At 45.9% G+C, this 21,007-nt stretch overlaps 1 protein-coding gene across 4 annotated transcripts in view; it reads left to right on the top strand.

Annotated features, from left to right (window-relative positions):
- The window catches only part of TMEM132B (transmembrane protein 132B), a 497,414-nt gene that overhangs the window by 167,772 nt on the left and 308,635 nt on the right, over positions 1-21,007 (top strand). The window contains exons 1-2 of one of the 4 annotated variants that reach the window (XM_058426041.1): positions 5,238-5,348; positions 6,109-6,209. The exons of 2 other annotated variants lie outside the window; for them this stretch is intronic. The gene's annotated coding sequence lies outside the window, so the exon portion shown is untranslated. Of the gene's footprint in view, positions 1-5,237; positions 5,365-6,108; positions 6,210-21,007 lie in introns of those variants that run through there. One more of the 4 variants, XM_058426042.1, reaches the window with a different exon arrangement.

Raw genomic sequence — 21,007 nt, 5'->3', positions numbered from 1 at the left:
CAGGTTCAAGTGAGACCCCTGCCTCAGCCACCCAAGTAGCTGGGATTCCAGGTGTGCGCCACCATGCTTGGCTAATTTTTTGTATTTTTAGTAGAGCCAGTGTTTCACTATGTTGATCAGTCTAGTCTCAAACTCCTGACCTCAGGTGATCCACCCACCTTGGCCTCTCAAAGTGTTGGGATGAACCAAGCTTGCCTGGTTCATCAGTTTGCTTAAAAATTAAGATACGCCACCATATGACCCAGCAATTCCACTGCTAGATATCTACCTTAAAAAAAAAAAAAGACCTGTTTATAAATGTTTATTCATCATTGCCCCAAACTGGAAACAACATAAATGTTCATCAACTAGTAAATGCATGAACACCCTTTAGGACACCCATACAATGGAATAAAAAGGCACGAACTACTGATAAATATAATAACATGAGTGACTTATCAATTATTATGCCAAATAAAAGAAGCCAGGCACAAAGGTCTTCATACTGTATGTTGATATAGTTTGGCTGTGTCTCCACCCAAATCTCATCCTGAATTGTAGCTCTCATAATCCCCACTTGTCATGGGAGGGACCTGATGGGAGGTAATTGAATCATGGGGCTGGGTTTTTCCTGTGGTGTTCTTGTGATAGTGAATAAATCTCACAAGATCTGATGGTTTTATAAAGGGCAGTTCCCCTGCACACACTCTCTTGCCTGCCGCCATGTAAGATGTGCCTTTGTTCCTCCTCCACCTTCCGCCATGATTGTGAGGCCTCCCCAGCCATGTGAAACTGTGAGTCCATTAAACCTCTTTTTCTTTATTAATTACCCAGTCTCGGATATGTCTTTATTAGTAGCATGAGAACAGACTAATACTTATGTCTACACATGTATATGAATATCTAGAACATTCAAGCCTGCAGAGACAAAAGCGGATTAATAGTTGCCAGGGCTGTGAGTGGGAAGAGGGATTACCTGCCAGCGAACACAGGGAGATTTTGGGGTGTAGGAAGTATTCTAAAACTAAATTGTGACAATGGTTGCACAACTTTGTAGCTAACCTCATCAAACCATACACTTTAAATGGGTACGTTTTATTGGATGCCAAGTATACCTGAACAAAACTGTTAAAATATTCAAAGACATAATACATTCATGTGGTTCAAATTTCAAAAAGTATAAAAGTGATTATAATTTAAAAAAATTCCATCTTACCCCTCAACAATCCAGTTTTCTTTTGCACAGGCAGTCAACATGATTAGCATTTCCCCCCGATGTGTTCAGAGATATTTCATGCATAGAAAAGCATAGAAATGTACTTTTCTATGCATGTATATATATGCTGTGTATGTTTCCCTATGTATAGTTTGCTTTGCCTTCATAGACAGTAGCAAGCCATGAGTACTGTTTGGTACCTTGTTTTTTTCCACTTATGTCTGGAGAACCTTCTCTGACATAAAGAGCTGCATTTTTTCTTTTTTGAGACGGAGTCTCACTCTGTCACCCAGGCTGGAGTGCAGTGGCGCAGTCTCGACTCACTGCAAGCTCCGCCTCCCAGGTTCACGCCATTCTCCTGCCTCAGCCTCTCCAAGTAGCTGGGACTACAGGCGCCCGCCACCACGCCTGGCTAATTTTTTGTATTTTTAGTAGAAACGGGGTTTCACCGTGGTCTCGATCTCCTGACCTCGTGATCCGCCCGCCTTGGCCTCCCAAAGTGCTGGGATTACAAGCATGAGCCACCGCGCCCGGCCAAGAGCTGCATTTTTTCAAGCACTGTCCTTCCACATTCCATCGTGTGGCTGGCCCATAGCTTATGTTGTCACTCCTCGATTGATGGACACTGGCTTGGTTCTAGTCTTTTGCCACTATGAAAATGACTGGCCAGGGTGCACTGCCTCACACCTGTAATCCCAGCACTTTGGGAGGCCAAGGTGGGCAAATCACCTGAGTTCAGGAGTTTGAGACCAGCCTGGCCAAAATGGTGAAACCGTCTCTCCTGAAAATACAAAAATTAGCCGGGCATGGTGGCAGGCACCTGCAGTCTCAGCTACTTGGGAGGCTGAGGCAGGAGAATTGCTTGAACCCGGGAGGCGGAGGTTACGCTGAACTGAGATTGCATCATTGCCCTCTAGCCTGGGCAACAAAGCAAGACTCTGCCTCAAAAAACAAAAACAAAAACAAACAAAAAACAAAAAGACTGGCCAAATTCTCTACCCTCTTTCTGCCTCTCAGCTTGTTTCTTTTCTTTTTGTTTTTTTTTTGAGACTGGGTCTTGCTTGGTCGCCCAGGCTGGAGTGCAGTGGCACAATCTCAGCTCACTGCAAGCTCTGCCTCTGGGGTTCAAGCGATTCTCCTGCCTCAGCCTCCCGCGTAGCTGGGATTACAGGTGCACACCACGACGCCTGACTAATTTCTGTATTTTCAATAGAGACAGGGTTTTGCCACATTGGCCAGGCTGGTCTCCAACTCCTGACCTCAGGTGGTCCGCCTGCCTCGGCCTTCCAAAGTGCTAGGATTACAGGCGTAAGCCACCGTACCGGGCTCCTTGTTTCTTAATGAAGCAAATGGTAGTGCCTACCTACCTCATAGTCACAAAGATGAAAGGAGCTCATGTATATAAAGGCATCCACAGGGCCTGGCACCCAGAAAAATCATGTAAGCATTATAGAAAGAAGCCAGTAAGCCAGACAGCTCCGACCAAAAAGTTGGAAACAAACCCCCCAACCGTGAAATTTCCTTAGAAACACACACATACACACACACAACAGGGGCAGGGAAAGAGTGCAAGAGGTGAACACCTTCTTAACATAAAAATGAGCCAACTTCAGATCAGAAAAATGGAGGCCCCATGTTTCCAGAATTCTCTGCAAAAATATCAAATCTCTGATCAATAACTTTCAAATGCCACAATCTGTGCGTTCAAATAATAATTCTTTGAAGGTCTAGTAAATAAATATATTGACAAACAGATTAATTGCTAATCACTTCTCCAATGTTGTCATTACTTCCAAAGAGTTAGATCCAAAACAAGGTGGTCTGCACCAGAAAGGTGCTAGTAGAATTATTGCCTCCACGAAGAACCTTGCAGGTGTGTCATGTCACGCATGTGCAGGTATATTCATAGGGTAAGTTCTGAGAAGAAGAATTAATCGAAAGATATGTGCAGATTAATTTGGGATAGATTTTTCCAAATTATCAATTTTACTCCCTAGAGTAGGGTTCCCCAACCCCTAGGCCACGGACTCGTACTGGTCTGTGGCCTGTTAGGAGCCGGGCCACACAGCAGCAGCCTAGCGAGCATTACTGCCTGAGCTCTGCCTCCTTTCGGATCAGCGGCAGCATTAGAGCTTCACAGGAGCCCAGACCCTACTGTGAACTGTGCATGCGAGGGACCTAGGTTGTGTTCCCCTTATGACGTGAAACAGTTTCATCCCGAAACCATCCCTGCCCTCCACCATCCATGGAAAACTTGCCTTTCATGAAACTGGTCCCTGGTGCCAAAAAGGTTGGGGACCACTGCCCTAGAGTGACAACTGAGATCGTGTTCCCTTAGCTACCTTAGCTAGACTCCAAAAGTCTGGTCTTTGGATCTTTTCAGCTTGAAAGGTGAGATGAGGATGTGGCAATCTCCTATTTTGGGGGAAAGCAGTCCAACTTCAACAGGGCTCAAACAAAACTCCTTTGGGCCAGTTCCTGCCCTGGGCCCATTCATGTAGACAGTGGTTACCTGCCTGCAACGCAAAACAGAGAGCTCTTCTGGCATGTTTCCACTGAGATAGCTGATAACAAGGGGTGGATGTAGCCTGAGGCACCAGCTCCATTGTGCTTACAATTTTTGCAAATTGAATAAATCATGCCAGCGATTTCTGAGGACACATCTGCCAGTTGCTTACATTTTTCACAGGCCCAGAACATATGGGTAAGGTAAAGACGCAAACACATAAAACCCAGAAAAAAGCACAGCATCCCAGCCGACAGGAAACCTTTTGAATTCTCATCAAAACATGAGCGTTCGATGCCCCTCGAATGCATGGCCGTGGGAGCAGCAGCCTCAAACCAGGCAGGAGCGGAGGACCTGCAAAGCAGCGCCCAGGGGAAATGGGAACGCTGTCTGGTGCAGACTGCCTTGTTTTGGATCTAACTGTTTGGAAGTAATGACAATATGGGAGAAGTGATTTGCAATTAATCTGTTTGTCCATATATTTATTTACTAAGCCTTCAAAGAATTATTATTTGAACGCATGGATTGTGGCATTTGAAAGTTATTGATCAGAGATTTGACATTTTTGCAGAGAATTCTGGAAACATGGGGCCTCCATTTTTCTGATCTGAAGTTGGCTCATTTTTATGTTAAGAAGGTGTTCACCTCTTGCATTCTTTCCCTACCCCCCCACCGTGTGTGTGTGTGTGTGTGTGTGTGTGTGGTGTGTGTGTCTGTTTCTAAGGACTTTCTGTTTTGTTGTCGTTGTTGTTGTTTCCAAGTTTTCAGGTGGAGCTCTCTGGCTTACTAGCTTCTAGTGGGAGTTCCTCTTCTTTCTCTGCAGGTCATAGGACCACATGCGATGCTGTGGATTCTCTCTTATGCCTCATGGAATGAGTTGTGGCTATACAATCGTATCAGATGTAGTAGCTTGACTGTGTGAGGACCGAGTTTCTTTGACTTCCTGGTTTGCTTTTCATGGTGTTGACCCCACTCCAGGGCCCTGCAGCTCTGAGCTCCCCACGTAGCGCAGTGACATTTGGGGGTTTCTGGCCTCCAGCCTCCTACCACGCGGTTCACAGGGAGAGGGCGACACTCCAGGGAGCCTCTGCACAAACCCAGAGTCTCTCTCTCTCTCTCCCTTAATGGTCTGCACTAGGTCACATGCCCAGTTATGACCAAATCAAGGTTCTCCACAAAGGGAGAGAAGAGTGTAGACATTGGAGAGGCGACCAACAAATGCCTGATAAGAAAAGAACTCTGGGGAGCTCAGCACTTGGCCTGTCCCCGTGCCTTTGAGCTTCAGAAGAGTCATTGTGTGATCTATTGATTGCTTTTGGGGAGGAGAATTACTCTATTCCGAAGTGACTGGTCTCAGGCTGGACAGGCCCCGTCAGTATTCCAGACTTGGTTGAAAAAGCCACTTGCCCTCCTTGCTGACCTGTTTCCAATGAAAACGATATGAGCTCAAAATGAAGCATATGAGCTCTGACATTCCGTTGTCCTGGCAACCTGTATGGTAAACATCCGCTTAATGCTGTTTGATGGGGGGAGGTGGGAATTAGGAACTGGGGGGTGTTGAATAAAGCCGAAGATTTGGTGCCCTCGCCTCAGCTCCAGACTCTATGGGAAATGTTTGGTGCAGCATCCAGAATGGACACCACTGCTGTCTGTACTGGGGTAGGTCGGAAGGGAATGGCCTGGTGTAACCAGGACATGGATGGGACCAGACCCAAGGGGAGGTTTCGCTATGTCCTGTTCAGATTCTCTCTTTGCAGCAAACTTCTTGAAAGAGTTTCTTGTTCTCCGTGCACCCCTTCCTCTTGTCCTGCTCACTCATCATGCTTCTTGCCACCCCGTTAGCATTGAAACTGTCCACCGAGGCCGCCAAAGCTATTGCCACATGCAGGGGCCACTTCTCCAGGCTTGGCTTTTTGCGGCTCAGTGGCACTGATGGGAGTGATGCCTCCCTCATTCTCGTCTCCCCAGGGTCTCCCTGCCTTCTCTAACAACACAGGCACCTGCTCTCCCTTCCCTCTCTCTCCCTGGAAGCTCCCTGAACCTTCTGTGCAGGCTTGCCCTCTGCCAGACCGTTCCACCAAAACCTCTCTCCACCAAGGCTCTTTCCCTCCTCTTTTTCCCACTCTGCATGTTTCTCTTTGGGCCACTTTTCCCAATGGCTTCTGTCACCACCTCTCTTCTGCTGACACCCAAATCTCCCTCTAGCTCACAGGTCTCTCCTGAGCTCCAGCATCAGCATGAAACTCATTTCTACATGGGGGCCCACAAATATCAAAAACTAAATACATCCCAAGCAGAGCTCATCACCTTCTCCCAAATACCCACCTCCCTTGTCCCAGTGACAGGTCCACCCTTGTGCCCAAGACTAAGCTCAAAATGCCTCTTTGTCTTTTCTTCCCTCTCTCAGCACCCTCTCCCCTCCCATCATAGCTAATTGATGTCCAGGTCCTACCAGTATCTCTTCATTCCCTCTCCATCCTGGTGGCCCTGTCTGCAGTAGAGGCTGTGGTGAGTTTGAGGATTTCAGGCCCGATCAGGAAGAGTGAGCTTTTTCACTTGGGCAGCATGTTGACAGGTTGCATGGGGGGGATGTCTCGTACAGCAGGAGACCTTCCAGAGACTGTGGCCATCACCTGGGCCACCAGCCAACCAAGAAGGGAAGAAGGAACTCCTGGAAAAGGAGAGCTAGAGAGGGGGCTTAAGTGTCCAGGTCACACAGCAGGACCATGGGGTGCCTCTGGGCCAGGGGGCTCCAAGGGGCAGCAGATGCCTGGGGTCTTCTGTGGCCCAAGGTTTTAAAAAAAATCTGTGGCTGGCAGACGCTGGGTGCAGTTTCTCAGGATATATAAAGCAGGCGGGCTCTACTTAGCTAAAAGTCTGCTTCTTTGGGCTACATTTAAAACAATGGGTTGTGTAAAATTTTGATTTTGGCACTGGGGGTCTTGGAGAATGGATGGCCCTAGCCTACACTGAAGAAGTAAACCTGGGGCCGGTCTACAAGGATCGTCTTTGGCCCATTTGTTAAACAAAGTCACCCTCCCCTCGGGGCTGGGCCATCACATTCATTTCCCTGTCCTGGCCTTTCCTGCTTTTAGTCCATTCTCCATAATAGCAGAGTGATGTCTTAACCGTGTTATATCAAATGGTGCCGTGAACCTGGGAGCCCAGTCGCTCAGGTGGCTTCCCGTTACCCCGGGAAAAAGTCCAAACACAATGCAGTGGCCTCCGCCAGCCCTGAAGGATGTGTCCTTTCCTCCCTTTCCAGCCCAGCACGGTGCCCTCACCCCTGCCCAGCCACCAGACCCTCGCAGCTGCAGCAGGGTTCTGTGTTCTCTTGCCCATGCTGTTTCCTCTGCTGGGAGCCTTCTTCCCCACCTGGGACCTGGCTATTCCACGTGTCCTTCGGCTACTGTGTTAGTCTCCTGGGGCATCCATCATGCATTTATTCTCTTTTGAAGGGCAGATGTCCAAAATCAAGGTGTTGGCAGAGCCATACTTGCTCTGAAGGCTCTAGGGGAGGGAGGATCCTTCCTGCCTCTTCAGCTTCTGGTGGCTCCAGGCATTCCTTGGCTTGTGGCCCCACCACTCCAGTCTCTCACTTCATTTTCACATGACCTTCCCTGTCTCTATTCTCTCTTCTGCTTCTAAGGTCACCAGTCATTGGATTTAAAGTCTGCCTTTATCCAATATGACCTGCTTACGTCATCAAAGACCCCATTTCCAAGTAAGGTTCCAGGTGGATGTGTTTTGGGGGCACCATTCAGTGAACTACAGGTCCTGTTTTCTCTGGCTCCATCCAGACTGCACTGGGGCCTCTCCTCGGTACATTTGTCCTCATGACTCTCGCTTTTCTTTATTGGAATGGCTTGTTCATTCTTCAGCTCCAAACTAGACTAAACTCTGTGAGGGCAGGGCTGCTTTGCTCTATTCTCCCTGCAACTTCAGTGCTGGGCACAGGACTGGCTCTTGATGGGTACTGAATGAACATTGTTATGGACTGAATGTTCACATTCTCCCCCACCCCAAAACGTATTTGCTGAAGCCCTAATCTCCAATGTGATGGTATCAGGAGGTGGAGCCCTTGAGGGGTAATTAGATTTAGGTGAGGTTGCGAGGGTGGGGCCCCCATGAGTGCTTTTATAAGTAGAGGAAGAAGCACCAGTGCTTCCTCCCTCATGCGAGGATACGGCAAGAATGTGTGTCCATAAGGAAGAAGGCATGCACCAGACATCAAATCTGCTGGCACCTTGATCTTGGTCTTCCAGCCTCTAGAACTGTGAGAAATGAATGTCTGTTGTTGAAGCCTTCCAGCCTATGATGGATTTGTTATAGCTGGCCAAGCTGACTTAGACAAATGAGTGTGCCTGATCCATCCCATTGAATGTGACAGAACCCCAGGAGGCAGATGGTATTCCTGTCTTGCTAAGTAGGGCTGAGTCACTCACCAGGCAGCCCAGCCAGGCAAGAGGCAGGCTGACTTTCTAGCCCAAGCCTCCTCTAGAACCCAAGCTCCCTTCACCCTTGGGTCTGGGGTCCTGTGAGGCACTGACTTGAGGAGGATGATAAGGTCTGAATGGCTTTTGGCTGGAATGAGATGGGACAATGGGCTGGTGACTTCCCTGGGACGATTCCCCAACAGATGTCTCAGAGCTGTCGTGGCTTTGTGCCCAAGCCACTCATTGTCACCGACACAGGCTGTATTCATCTCTCTTGAGATTGGCCTTTTAAAGTGTTCCCCCCACCCTGGCCCCTTGACACTCAGGTGGCCAATGAAAGGTAACAACAGGAACGGCTTTCAAGCCAGGGACTAGAGAGATTTTCCCCGTGGAGTGAATACCTCTGAACACAAAGGGAAGAAAAGCCCTTTCATAAAACTACCTGATCTTTACTGGAAGGAATGCAACAGATACAGGCAAAAACCAGTTCTCCACTTTGTGATTTCTCAGGGTGAGGGAAGTGGACAAAGGGAAGGGGAGAGAGGGTTTCAATACAGTGGCCCTGCTGGCAGCCTGTGGCCATTGTTCGGCGGCCGTCCCTGTGGTCCGACGATCTGTGTCACGCTGGACTCATGGAAAACCCAGGTGTTTCTCCGGGTCATGGGATGCGTGTGGTGTGGGTGCGTCCCCGCTTCCAAATAGGATTTCATGTTCTTCCAGAGCACAGAGAACCCACAGGGTGCTGGCTGCCGCCCGTGGTCTCCTCTGTCCCCGCTGGTGGTTTGGGGACAGGGACTCCCTTTCTCCCCTAAGCCTATCCTGGTTTGGGTTTGTGTGATTTGCAAACAAAGAATCTGGTCCTAGAGAGTAGTCGCGCTTTGTTTAAGGGGTTTCTGTTGGAAAGCAGCAGTGGGCCTTGGTGAAAGTCCCCAGATTGCCCTAAACAGCCCCAAATCGGGGTTTCATCTCTGGAAGAGGGGAGGGATGCACCACCGGCTCCTCGTGCAGCGCTGGCGGCGGCGGCCACTGGGTGGCGGTGTTGCCCGCGAGGCCTGGGGTCTGCGGAGGAGGGAGCCGGACTGGGAGCGGGGCGGGGACAGCGCCGGGGAGGGCCTGGCCCAGGTGGGCTCAGTCCGGGCTCCGGGGTCGGTCCCCTCCTCCGTGGTGCTGTCCCAGGAGTCCGCTCCGTCCTCCGCTGACTCTGAGCGACATAGGATAAGCTCTGAATTGCATTCCAGGAAAAGGGGACTGACTGAGGCTTTGTATTTTTCCTCTGCACCAACATTCCCAAGGCTGCTGTTAAGGGTTTTTACCCAGGGTGGGGTCCACGGCGTAGCCCTGGGGTCTGTGTGAAGGGGAGGTGCTGTTTCTTTCCCGAGTTCTCCGTGGCTTTTAGTCCACGGGTTTCGAGGTCGCACTATGGTTAAAAGCAGCATCTGAGCCCCGTGCTCCGGGTGAAATCTGGAACCAGCTCACACGCGGCTCACCAGGAAGGAGCTGAGTCTCTCCCCAGGCGGAAGAGGAGCAGGAGCTGCATAGATGCCAGGACCCGGCAGAGCAGGGGTTAAAGCCCACACTCTGGGGCCCACTCTTGCTGCACCCCTTACAGGCAGTGTGACTTTAGGCAAGTTTTTTGATATCTCTGTGCCTTCATTTTTGAATCTGTTAAATGGCTATATTATTACAACTTATTTGATACATTTGGAGATGCGGTGTTGCTCTGTCGCCCAGGCTGGAGTGTAGTGGCGTAATCTCGGTTCACTGCAGCCAGGACAGCCTGGGCTCAAACGATCCTCCCACCTTAGCTTCCCAAGTAGCTGGGACTACAGACAGTTGCTGTCATGCCTGGTTTTTTTTTTTTTTTACATTTTTTTTTTTTGTAGAGATGAGGTCTCACTTGTTGCCCAGGCTTCTCTTTAACTCCTGACCTCAAGCCATCCCAAAGTGCTGGGATTATAGACATGAGCTACTGAGCCCTGCCCAAATTTATTTAGGTAATAATTATATAATAGTATTAATATACCATGTGAAAATAATACTCTAGCTCATAGGATTGTGTAAAGAATAAATGTCTAAAGAGCTAATACATGTTAATACATTTAAAACATGTTAATACATGTATCAGAACATGTTACTTAGTATGTTTATACATGTTAATGTAGTTAGAACAGTGACTGGCACTCAGTAAATATGTGACAAATTCCTAGCAATGACTATTATTGTTATTATTATTTTATGTATTGGATGCTACTGATAAGCTTGTGATAATTGCCAGCCAATTATTCATCTCTTCTTCCTCTGAGATCTGGCAACTCTTGTATCAGGCAAGTGAACAATACATATTTTACTTTCTTTCATTCTTTATCAATTTTTTTTCCCACAGACTTTTGTCTTCTTTTCTCAATTAAGTGCAGCTCCTCAGAAGCAGGCTGTGCCCTCCACCCACTGCATTTCTTCCTAGCTCTACACTTCCTGCGTCACAGGGACCCTTATGTGATCTGAGAAATTAATTCAGAGAGTTGGCTTTTTTTTTTTTTTTTTTTTTTTTTAAGACAGTAGAGTGCTTTGGTAGGTGAAAAGGGGTTTCCAAGCACTTGGAGATTCAACAGAGTTGTAAAAGGGATGTTGAAGGCATCTGAGGTCATGCTGTTTAAACACTTAACCCTTAAAAACTCGTCTTACAGATTCACTAAAGCGGGTTCTCTTTGGAACAGCCACTAAGACTGGACAATATTAGTTTTTCCTTTCTCTAGTTACTTTGTGTGTTGGAAAATAATGAACTGCCTTAAAAAACAAAAAACAAGAAAGAGAACAAAAGATATTTTTCCGAGAGATTTTGGATGGCCCAAACTAGCCAGGATGAATGATGTTTTATTGTTTATAATGTGCATTAGTTTCCTGTGGGTGTTGTAATAAGTTACCACTAACTCGGTGGCTTAAAACAACAGACACTGATTCTCACACATTCTGGAGGTGAACCAAAGTGTTGCCCTGTTGATTCCTCTGAAGACTGCGGGAGGCGCTGTCCCAGGCCGGTTTTCCAGCTTCTGGTGTTGCCAGTGATCTTTGGCGTTCCTTGGCTTGTAGACACATCCCCCCAGTCTCTTCCCCTGTCTTCATGTGGCCTCCTCCTATGTCTCTGTGTGTCTCAAGTCTCCCTGTCCTTTCTCTTATAAGGACGTCTGTCATTGGTTTTAGGGTGGGTGGACTTATGTCATCCAATGAGCTCATCTTGAAATCCTTAATTGCATTGACAAAGGCTCTATTTCCAAGTAAGGTGACATTTACAGGTAACCATGGGTTAGAACCTGGAAAATATCTTTTTGGGGGGACATTACTCAACCCACTACATAAGGCAAATAGAATTAATTACATTCATGAAGAATAAATGTCTAAGTCTGAAGCTGTTTCAACCTAGAATTCTGTCTTCCCCTCCCAGCTCTGCCCTCCTCACATTCTCAGAAAGTGGACCGGAGGGCAGACAGGGGATATATGTGAGTGTGAGAGCTGGAATGGGGCGACAGGGAATGGTGGGGACTGTGGTGAGCTTTAGGATGCAGGTGCTAGCTAAAGAGCAGCAGTGACTCTGCTGCTCTAGCTGATTACTGCTGGGTAAGAATGCATGCACAGCCTAGTCAAAGCTTATTGTATCTTTAAAGAAAAGTCAGAAATCTGGATTTTTGTGCGACTAATTCAGTTTTTAGAAAATCACTGAGTAGGTCAAATAAAAATATGTCTGTGACCCAGATACTGTCCCTGGAGCCTGCTTTTTTAACCTCTGGCCTAAGTGTTGGGAGAAAGTTAGGGATTGTGGCATGGTTATATTTCTGCTGGGTTAACTCACATGTCCTCAGGGCTGGCTACATAATTTGCAGTGCTCAGGGAAAAATGAAAATTCAGCCCCTTGTTCCAAAATCAGGGAAAAAAATGCCATGAAAAGTATGAAAATAAAAAGCCCTTTTCCTTCCTTCTGGGGCCCCTCTTTCAACTTGTCATGGTGTTTTTACTTGCTATTTAAGGCCATTCTGAAAAAGAAAAATTAAAATATTAAATCATTAGTATGAGTTTTATCATTTATCTTTTTATTATGTGATACCAGTTTTAAATGCAAATACAAGAGCAATTAACACATATGCAGAATTGTCAGTTACACAATCCATATTTCATAGCTCGTGCGAGCATGGGTATATCATTGCTACCAGGACAGTGGAAACGCTGCCCAGAGCTACCTCAGCACTTTCTCATCTCACCTCGTGATACTCCTTCTACCAGACCTCTCCCTTCGCCTCCTGGTGGGTGAGGAAGGACTGAAAGGAGAGGAGCTAGGGGTTTTCTGATCTTTGCTGTTCCTTCTGTGTCTTCCTTTTCAGCGGTTAAGTGGCTGGAAGGAATACAGGAAGTAACAGGAATAAAGGACCTGACAGGGTTCCTTGGTTTGTTGTGTTTTGTAGAACGTCTTTGCCTCTTTTCTGCCTTTGAAGCAAGTTCTGGTTTGAATGGGCAGCCTGGTTTCTCCGAGCTGTCAGTGCCCCTGTTTAGCTGTCATGGATGCAACACGCTTACCTATACTCGCTTTGAGTCTTGCTGAGTTCCACGCATAATGGATCTACTGGGACCATGATGCTTATGGGGCACTGTGAATGCTATATGCAAATCGTGCAGCAAGGAGCAAACAGCAGGCAAGCGTACTGCACATTTCTCCTCTGCTTCTGTGCCATGCACGACCGTCTCATTAGACTTCACTTACAAAGCATGAGTTCAAAGACGCAACTCTAAGAATTTCAGAGGTGAAGAGCATGGCAGCACGGCATTAGGCAGAGCACGGTTCCTTCTGAGCGTGCGGCCCTGAAATGCAGTTTGCATGACATGAAGCCGGCCCTGAGTCTACTTCTGTTTTGTCCCTGCCCGCTGAGATCACTTCTGAAGACTTGGGATCCTTAAGTAAACAGATTAGCCCTTCAGCGAATGTTGGTTTATTTTAGGCCCTGGGTTCAGAATCTCCAACTTGTGTTTTGAACACAGTATGTCAAATTGCAAAGGTAACACGTTTCTGCAGGGTAATTGATCAAATGTCTGGTTTCTGACCCCAGGCATGGTCCTGACTTTTCTTTTGCAACACCTATGGTGTTGAGAGTAGTGCTGGCAGGAAGAAATCAGTACTGACTTGGTGTAAATTGTTTTATTTGAAAAATAGAGATTTTTTTTTTGTTTCCTACCTAGAATTCCCTTGTTCTTTTTGTTGAAATGACCCCATGATGATTCTTTGGGGAACTACCCCCGCCTCTCCTATTCAGCTAAAGCTGATTCTACCTCCAGGCTCCTGGGGAGGGGCACATGACACTGGCTGAGCCAATGAGAACAGGCTTCCCCCTGGCCACAGTGATTTGTTCAGGGATGGGCAGATGCCCTGTCATAGACAGTGAGATGCACTGAGGGTTTCCCCTGTAATTTTGATAAATAGACTTCCACTAGTTCTCACTGGATTTTAGAAGGAGAATGTGAAGCTTGAAAATGCTGATCTCACTGTGACGTGGAGAATAAAGTCAGCTTTGTAGAAGACAGAGCAGGGTGATGGGGGAAAATGCATCTTAAAAAATTACCGTAAAATTTATTTTTGGCCAGGCATGGTGGCTCATGCCTGTAATCCCAGCACTTTGGGCAGCTGAGGTGAAAGGATCACTTGAGGTCAGGAGTTCAGGACCAGCCTGGCTAGCATGGCGAAACCCCGTCTCTACTAAAAATACAAACATTAGCCAGGTATGGTGGCAGATGCCTGTAATCCCAGCTACTTGGGAGGCTGAGGAAGGAGAATCGCTTGAATCTGCGAGGGGGAGGTGGCAGTGAGCCGAGATCGCGCCACTGCACTCCAGCGTAGGCGACAGAGCAAGACTCCCCCTCAAAGGAAAAAATTATTTTCAGTACATTTCACTCTTTTTGATACAGAGCGCTGTAAGTTTTTGGCAAATGCATAGAGTTGTGTAAGCATCAGCACGGTCAGGACACAGAAGAGCTCCATCACCCCTCTTCCAATTCCCTTGTTTAAAATTTTGAAGTCAAATTCTTTCCAGCCCCTTCTGTCTGGCAGTCACCGATGTGTTCTTCATCCCTCTGGTTCGATTTTTCTAGAGTGTTATGTAAGTGCACTTGGACAGCATGTGGCTTTCTGAGGTTGCCTTCTTTTGCTCAGCATGATGTATTTGGGACTTATTCATGATGCTGTGTGTCCATCATTTGCTCCTCTTTACTGCCGAGTAGTGTTCCACCCAACATAGGTACCGAGGCTTCTTTAACCATTCCCTCAAAGGACATTTGTGAAGATGCACAGTGATGACATTGCTTCACTGCTGAATCCAGCCAGACCTGAAGCCAGCCTGTCCCAGCTATGACTGACCTTAAATTCCAATTTTGTTTAGACTTGCATGGTTTGCATTCTTTCATTTCATTCTGGGAAATGAAAGAATCATTTTCGATTTCAGTAATGAACAGATGAAGGAAAAGCAAGTCTGAATTAGTGAGAAGTCTGCAGAGGCACCACCTGTGACATTCCTATACATGCAGTTGCACAATAACAAGTCACACCACTGGGTTACCTCATGGTGTGTCCCTGATGCACCTGGCAGCAGGTGACACCCCATTTGACACAGAGGGAAATTGAATTGGAGGATGAAGTGACTTGCCTTGGTACATAAATTGAACTGAGGGCAGACCCGGGGCTCCAGCCCAGGTGTCTCTCTGCCTCTTGTAAGCCTCAGCTGCTTCCCAATCACACAGTGGCAGAGCTGTCAAAGATTACTCACTGAATTTTCCTGTCTTATTTAAACAATCTCCAAGGTGTCCAATTTAGAATAAATATAAATGGAAATTAGAACAAGGTCATCAAAATTTCCTACTGTTTAACGGCTGATGGTGCCTATAGGAGGTCAAAATTCCTGTCACTAAGTAATCTATATGATCCATTTAATAATGCTCCCCCTGCATCTGGCACGGCATGGAAATCTGTCATGTTGGCTGAACAGCTCTTCACTTTTGTTTCTCTGAGTGTCTTTATCTCCTCCATGCTCACAAAAACAGTTTACATTAAGGAAGTGCTCTGCAATTTGTTTCCACTTTTTAGAAGGGGCGGGACCACTGCTGTCCAAATCGTAAGCCAATGCCATGTTGGTTTAGTTGGTTATCACTATCTGCTGTGATACATAAACTCCTAGGAGTGGCTTAACACAATAAAAGATTGCTTCCTGCTCACATCTAGTGTGGGTGTTCATGTTTGGCAGGCAGCTTTCCTCGTGTGGAGGTTCCAGGGCCTGGGCTCCTTCCAGCTGATGGCTTTGTCATGCCCTAGGGCTTCAGTGTTTCCTGCTTCTCACTGGTGGAAGGTAAAAGCTACCTATTTTGGCTTTAATGTGATATGTGACACTCCTGCTCCTCTTTCAAGAAGAAATCTTGTGGCCATACGTGGATACAGGAGAGGCTGGGACAGTCCCTGCCTGGGCAGCCATATGCAATACGGTCGACAAGGAAGTATTTTATTTCCTCCCCCTTGACAGGTAGCCATCCACCCACAGGCCCAATAATGTCTTGTTATTTAGATTAAGGGTGTTCTCCCCTCATCCCTACACTCAAATTTCCAGTATTCTGTTCTATGCTATCTTCCACTGTTTAGCTAGGTTTGGGCTCCTGCACACAAAGGCTTCTCATCCTCAAAGTCATGCATGCAGATGGTGAAATGAAAATGGCACAGAATAACTTCGAAAGAAAGGCCATAGTCTTCCATTCCTCTATATCCTTGATCTCCTTCCCGCAAGTCCACCACTTCTAGCCATTTCTGGTTTTAGTTCTTCTGGTGATGACTTCTATAATGATTCATCTACCTTGACTTCTTGAGTGAATAAATGTAGACAGCAGTGCTCTCTCTATAAAAGATGAGGATTTAGCTAATTTACACACCTTCTTCCTTTTTTCACATTTTAATTGTTTTTACTTATTTGCATTAAAATATCAACTTTATTCCATTGATTCATTTATTCTTTCAACACATATTTATTTCCTACTTACTTTGTGCCAGGCACTCTGCCATGTACTTCTCTTTTCTTATCATTTAGGATTGTGTTTGGCTGCAAGTAACAGAAACCCTGGCCACAGTGGCTTAGGGGAGTAGGATTTGATCTTATTTTATATTTGATCCCATACTGTGGCCAGCTCTCTGTCTTCTCGTGTTGTGTCCTCAGCGTGTACCTTTGTTCCTCCTGGTTGCACAGTGGCTGCTGTGTCTCCATCCCTCTCAGGATGCAGCACCAACACCCACACTTGGATGCCTCACATTTCTCTGGAGGGTTAACTCAATGTCCTTAGAGAGGAGTTGCGTTTTTGAAGAGCTACTGGGGAGAAGTATGAAGCATTCTGCCTTTTACTGAGGATGGGGGCATTGGAAGAAGGTCTGCCTGGAGTGGGTGTCTCATCTACAGAATCTAGTTACTCTCCTTTTTTGCAGCTCCAGTTTCACAGCTGTCCTCACTGTACGTGCCAGCAGGTAGCCAGGAGCCCCTCTGGGCTCCAGGGGGCAGAGTAGCCCCTTGATCCTTGGCAGCACATGCAGAATGTTCTAGTCCAAGGTTTCCTCTGCTGTCTTGCCCGTCAACACACTTTTATCCACTTATTCTCTTTCTTAAATTTGTTGAAGTATTTTATTTGCGGAGATCCTTCCTCCATTTCTCTTGATAATAGGTTTCTTCCTTTTTGTACTTTCATGCTTTTATTTCATTTGGGTTTCTGTGGAGATGGAGGGAATGAGTATGCTCAGTCTGCTACTTAAAATTAAATTCCATATCTTTCTTTTTGAAGGAAGAATGTCAATATTTCTCTTAGATTGAATAAGCAGCACATGTTCATTCTAGAAAACTTGAAAATACATAGAAAAATGTGGCAGGAAGTTGAAAGGCATCCACACTCTCAATGTGCAGATCCTCACCTCCAGCTAACAGTCCATTTGAGTTTTGGCATGGGCAACTTGACCATATGATTCTAAAGTTAACTTGGAAGATGGAAAGCAGGGAAGTCTAGCTAATAGGATTTTGATAAAGAACAATAATGCCTCTGTATGAGTTTGCTAGGGCTGCCATAACAAAGTACCACATATTGGGCCACTTAAACAGCAGAAATTTATTTTCTCACAATTCTGGATGCTGGAAGTCCAAGACCAAGGTGCTAGCAGGTTTGGTTTCTTCTGAGGCCTCTCTTGGCTTGTAGATGGCCGCCTGCCTCCTATGCCACCACATGGTCTTCCCTGTGTGTGTCCGTGTTCTAATTTCCTCGTCTTATGAGGATGCCAGTCCTACTGAACTGGGGGCTCTTGGCCCCATGTTGGCAAATAGAGCAAGGACAGCATGAAAACGGCTGCAAGCAAGAGGAGTAACTAAATTCTCAAGATAGGACACCCACTCCAGGCAGACCTTCTTTCAATGCCCCCATCCTCAGTAAAAGGCAAAATGCTTGGTACTTCACCCCAGTAGCTCTTCAAAAAGGCAACTGCTCTCTAAGGACAACTAACCTTCCAGAGAAATGTGAGGCATCCAAGTGTGGGTGTTGGTGGTGTGTCCTGAGAGGGGTGGAGATAGAGCAGCCACTGTGTAACCAGGAGGAGCAAAGTTACACGCTGAGAACACAACGCGAGAAGACAGAGGAGCTAGCTACAGCATGCGATAAAATATTTGCCCCCGCCAATGGCCTTATTTTAGCTATATTGCCTCTTGAAAGACCCTGTCCCAAAATACAGTCACATTCTGAGGTGCCAAGGGTTAGGACTTGAACATAGGAATTTGGGAGGAGGTACAATTCAGTCCATAACACTCCTACATAATAAACTGTATTGTAAATCCACATTAATTTCAGCTACAATGTATTCGTATGAGTGTAGTCACACAGCAAAGAAGTTAAATAAATAAATCACAAGTAGACTTGAGCATGTATCAGGTCTTAACAACATAATCAGAAAGCATTAGAAATCATTGGCAGAGAGATAAATTATACAAACACAGTTTGGAGAAAGTGGCTAGCTATTTGGGAAATCAATTTCTAAGATCAAGGCTGAGGCACGTACCAGAAATGAATGAAAAGAGTAGGTGTAAGTGGGTGTTAGTGAATTGGAGAATAGTGAAAAATGTGCGTGCACCCTGACACAAAGCATTCAAATTCAATTAAAATAAACCCAAACTGCGAAGTCAAACAAAATCTTTCTATTGTCTGAATTCAGTGCGTGCTAATTTTCAACTTTATCAGATTCTCACTTCACATTATACACCAGTAGATATTTCAGGTAGATTCAAGAATTAAGTGTAAAAATGAAGAGACACACCCATCTATACATACCCATGCACAGAAACCAAGCAAAAGTGTAGGTAGTGTCTATTTGATCCTGGGATATGGAGGAGGACTTTCTCAGCATAACACAGTGGTGGAAATTATGACAGAAGAGGTTGGTATTCTTTGTTATGTTTCAAATTGTGTGCATTTGCCTTCAACTGTCTCTGTAAAATATTTGTAGCCTCAGAATATAATCTCAAGTGCTCTGCCACCTGACTCTTTCTAAAAGCCTTGCCTGGTTTGGGAAGAAAAGCACATTCAGGAGGAGAGTGTACAATGTCGGGTTTTCTAGAATCACATTCTGGATTTTCTTTTTCTGTTAAGCTAGACTATCCAAAAGCTGTCAGTGGTCTTGGCACACACCGCTGGGCCCTCTGGAAAACTGCTTTTGCTTCATTGTCCATAGTTGTTATAGGCCCATTTTACATGGAGCCCACCATAGGAGGCACCCTCAGAAGCTCACAGTGTATTGTGGGAATGATGTCGTGCCCTGCAGGGGCCAGTTGGGAGCACTCAACAGAGGAACTTCTCTTAGAGCCAGGAAAAGCTTTGCTTCTTGCTTTCATCTTATGGACAGTGTCCAAATAGTGACCTAGTCTTGTGCTTTGAGAGCTGGGCAATTCAGAGCCACATATGCAGTTCCCTTTAGTCACTGATTACACTCTTACAATGTAGATTTTGCTCGCTTGAGCTTTCCTGTGGCAGCAGAACATAGTGGCTAATAGTGAGAACTCTGCCTGGAGCTAAACTGCCTGGGTCAAATTCCACTTCTGCCACTTACTAGCTGTGTGATCTTAGGCAAGTCACGTAACTGCTCTGTGCCTCAGTTTTCTCATCTATGAGTGGGGATAAAAACTAAATCCTCATAATCAAAAGATTATCAGAATTAAAAGTTAATACCTATAAAATGCTTAGAATAGTGTTTGTATTACGATGATTAAGTAAATGATGACTTAATGATGATAATGATTTTAATACCCGCAAAATGCTTAGTATATATACATGATGATGATAATGATAATTCTTGTTTTCCCTTTGCCCTTATTTTTAAGTATTTTATCTTTTTTGTTGTTTTAATTTATAAAGTTGCCTCTAACATTTTATGGACTTGCTGGTACATGATCCAAGACTTGCCCTCAAGGGTGGCTCTCCTTGCCCTTATTATTCATTTTTATGAGTATACACAAAGCACCTACTGTTTACTCAGTAGTGTCCATGAGCTTTTTTCTACTGCTGTTCATTTGAATCATCTAGCGAACATAGAAAAATACTGAGCCCCCCTTGAGACCATCTGAAGAAACTCTGAGGGGGCAGGTCCTAAGTATAATATATACATTCACCATGCAGCCAGGGTTGAGAATCCTTGTCTTAGAGAATACAGAGGTAGTTGATGATGTAGCATGTTGTGTGAAAGGAGCTTACTTTTGTGGGGAGATAAATTAGGGGTCCACTTCCCCTGAATCCCATGATCCCATATTTTCAGCTGTCTCTCTACCAGTCTTCCCTTTACCTTCACTCAAATGTGTCCAAACTAACTTCCTTCTCTTCCTTCCTCAGACCTGATGTTATGCCTATATTCTCTATTTTGTTGGTAGTTCTGCAAACTATAATACCTAGGTGTTTTTCATGATACTTAAAGCCATTCTGTGGACTCTGATAGAGACAAGCCACTCTGGATTCTGACTTTTTATCTAAGACTCCCACCTTTTAGGTTTTTACCTTATACACCTCTCTAGGATCTTCATGTATCCTTCTGGACCAAGAAGGAGTTATGGATCACCCTGAAGTTCTGGGAATAAGAATTGTCCCTTCAACTTCTTTAATGTGAGGCTGTACAGGGATGGTTAGCAGTGCACATCATAGAGCCAGTTTTCCAGGATTCCTGTCCTGCCACCATCATTTACTAACTGTGTAATTTAACTCCCCTCACCCCGTGCCTCAGTTTCCTCCTCTGTTAAATGGGATGTGCCAGTTACTATAGGCTCTAAGTTTTAAACTTGCTCTTCTATTCTCTGGTGTTTGATGCTGGGGTTGGGTCTCTGCAAACCCACCCTTGGCCAGCTGTTCCTTCTTAGGTCCTGGCAATAAGGGAAGATAGAGGCAACTGCAAGGCTGGAGCTGGGAGCAGGAACCTATCTGCTTCTTCCTTTTTGTTCTGTGTCTGATTCCTTTCCACTTCCTGTTTCTCCCTGTCTGCTTCCCGTTTGCTCCTGCTGGCTTCCTATTTGCCCTTCATCTGCTTCCTGTCTGCTTCATATCTGCTTCCTGTTACTGTGAGCCCCAGATTGGCCAAGCAGGGCTGCTCAGCTTGAGGGTTGAGAAGAATCTTAGGACAAAAGGCAAGTGTCACTCCTGCCTGATGCCTCCTGCCTGATGACCGGCTGGCACTGGTGGCCTCATGCTTGCCTGTCTGTAGTGTCTCTTCTTTCTCAGGCCATGATGTGTTTTATGTAGTTGAGAAAAGTGGAGACTCACCTGACTTCTTGCATCTTGCTTTTATACTGGTGGCTTTGG

The sequence above is a fragment of the Hylobates moloch genome, unplaced genomic scaffold (genome assembly GCF_009828535.3).
Source record: "Hylobates moloch isolate HMO894 unplaced genomic scaffold, HMol_V3 SCAFFOLD_12, whole genome shotgun sequence".
In the NCBI taxonomy this organism is placed as follows: Eukaryota; Metazoa; Chordata; class Mammalia; order Primates; family Hylobatidae; genus Hylobates; species Hylobates moloch.
The sequence above is the reverse complement of the archived record's forward strand: the minus strand, read 5'-3'. Positions and strand labels throughout refer to the sequence as shown.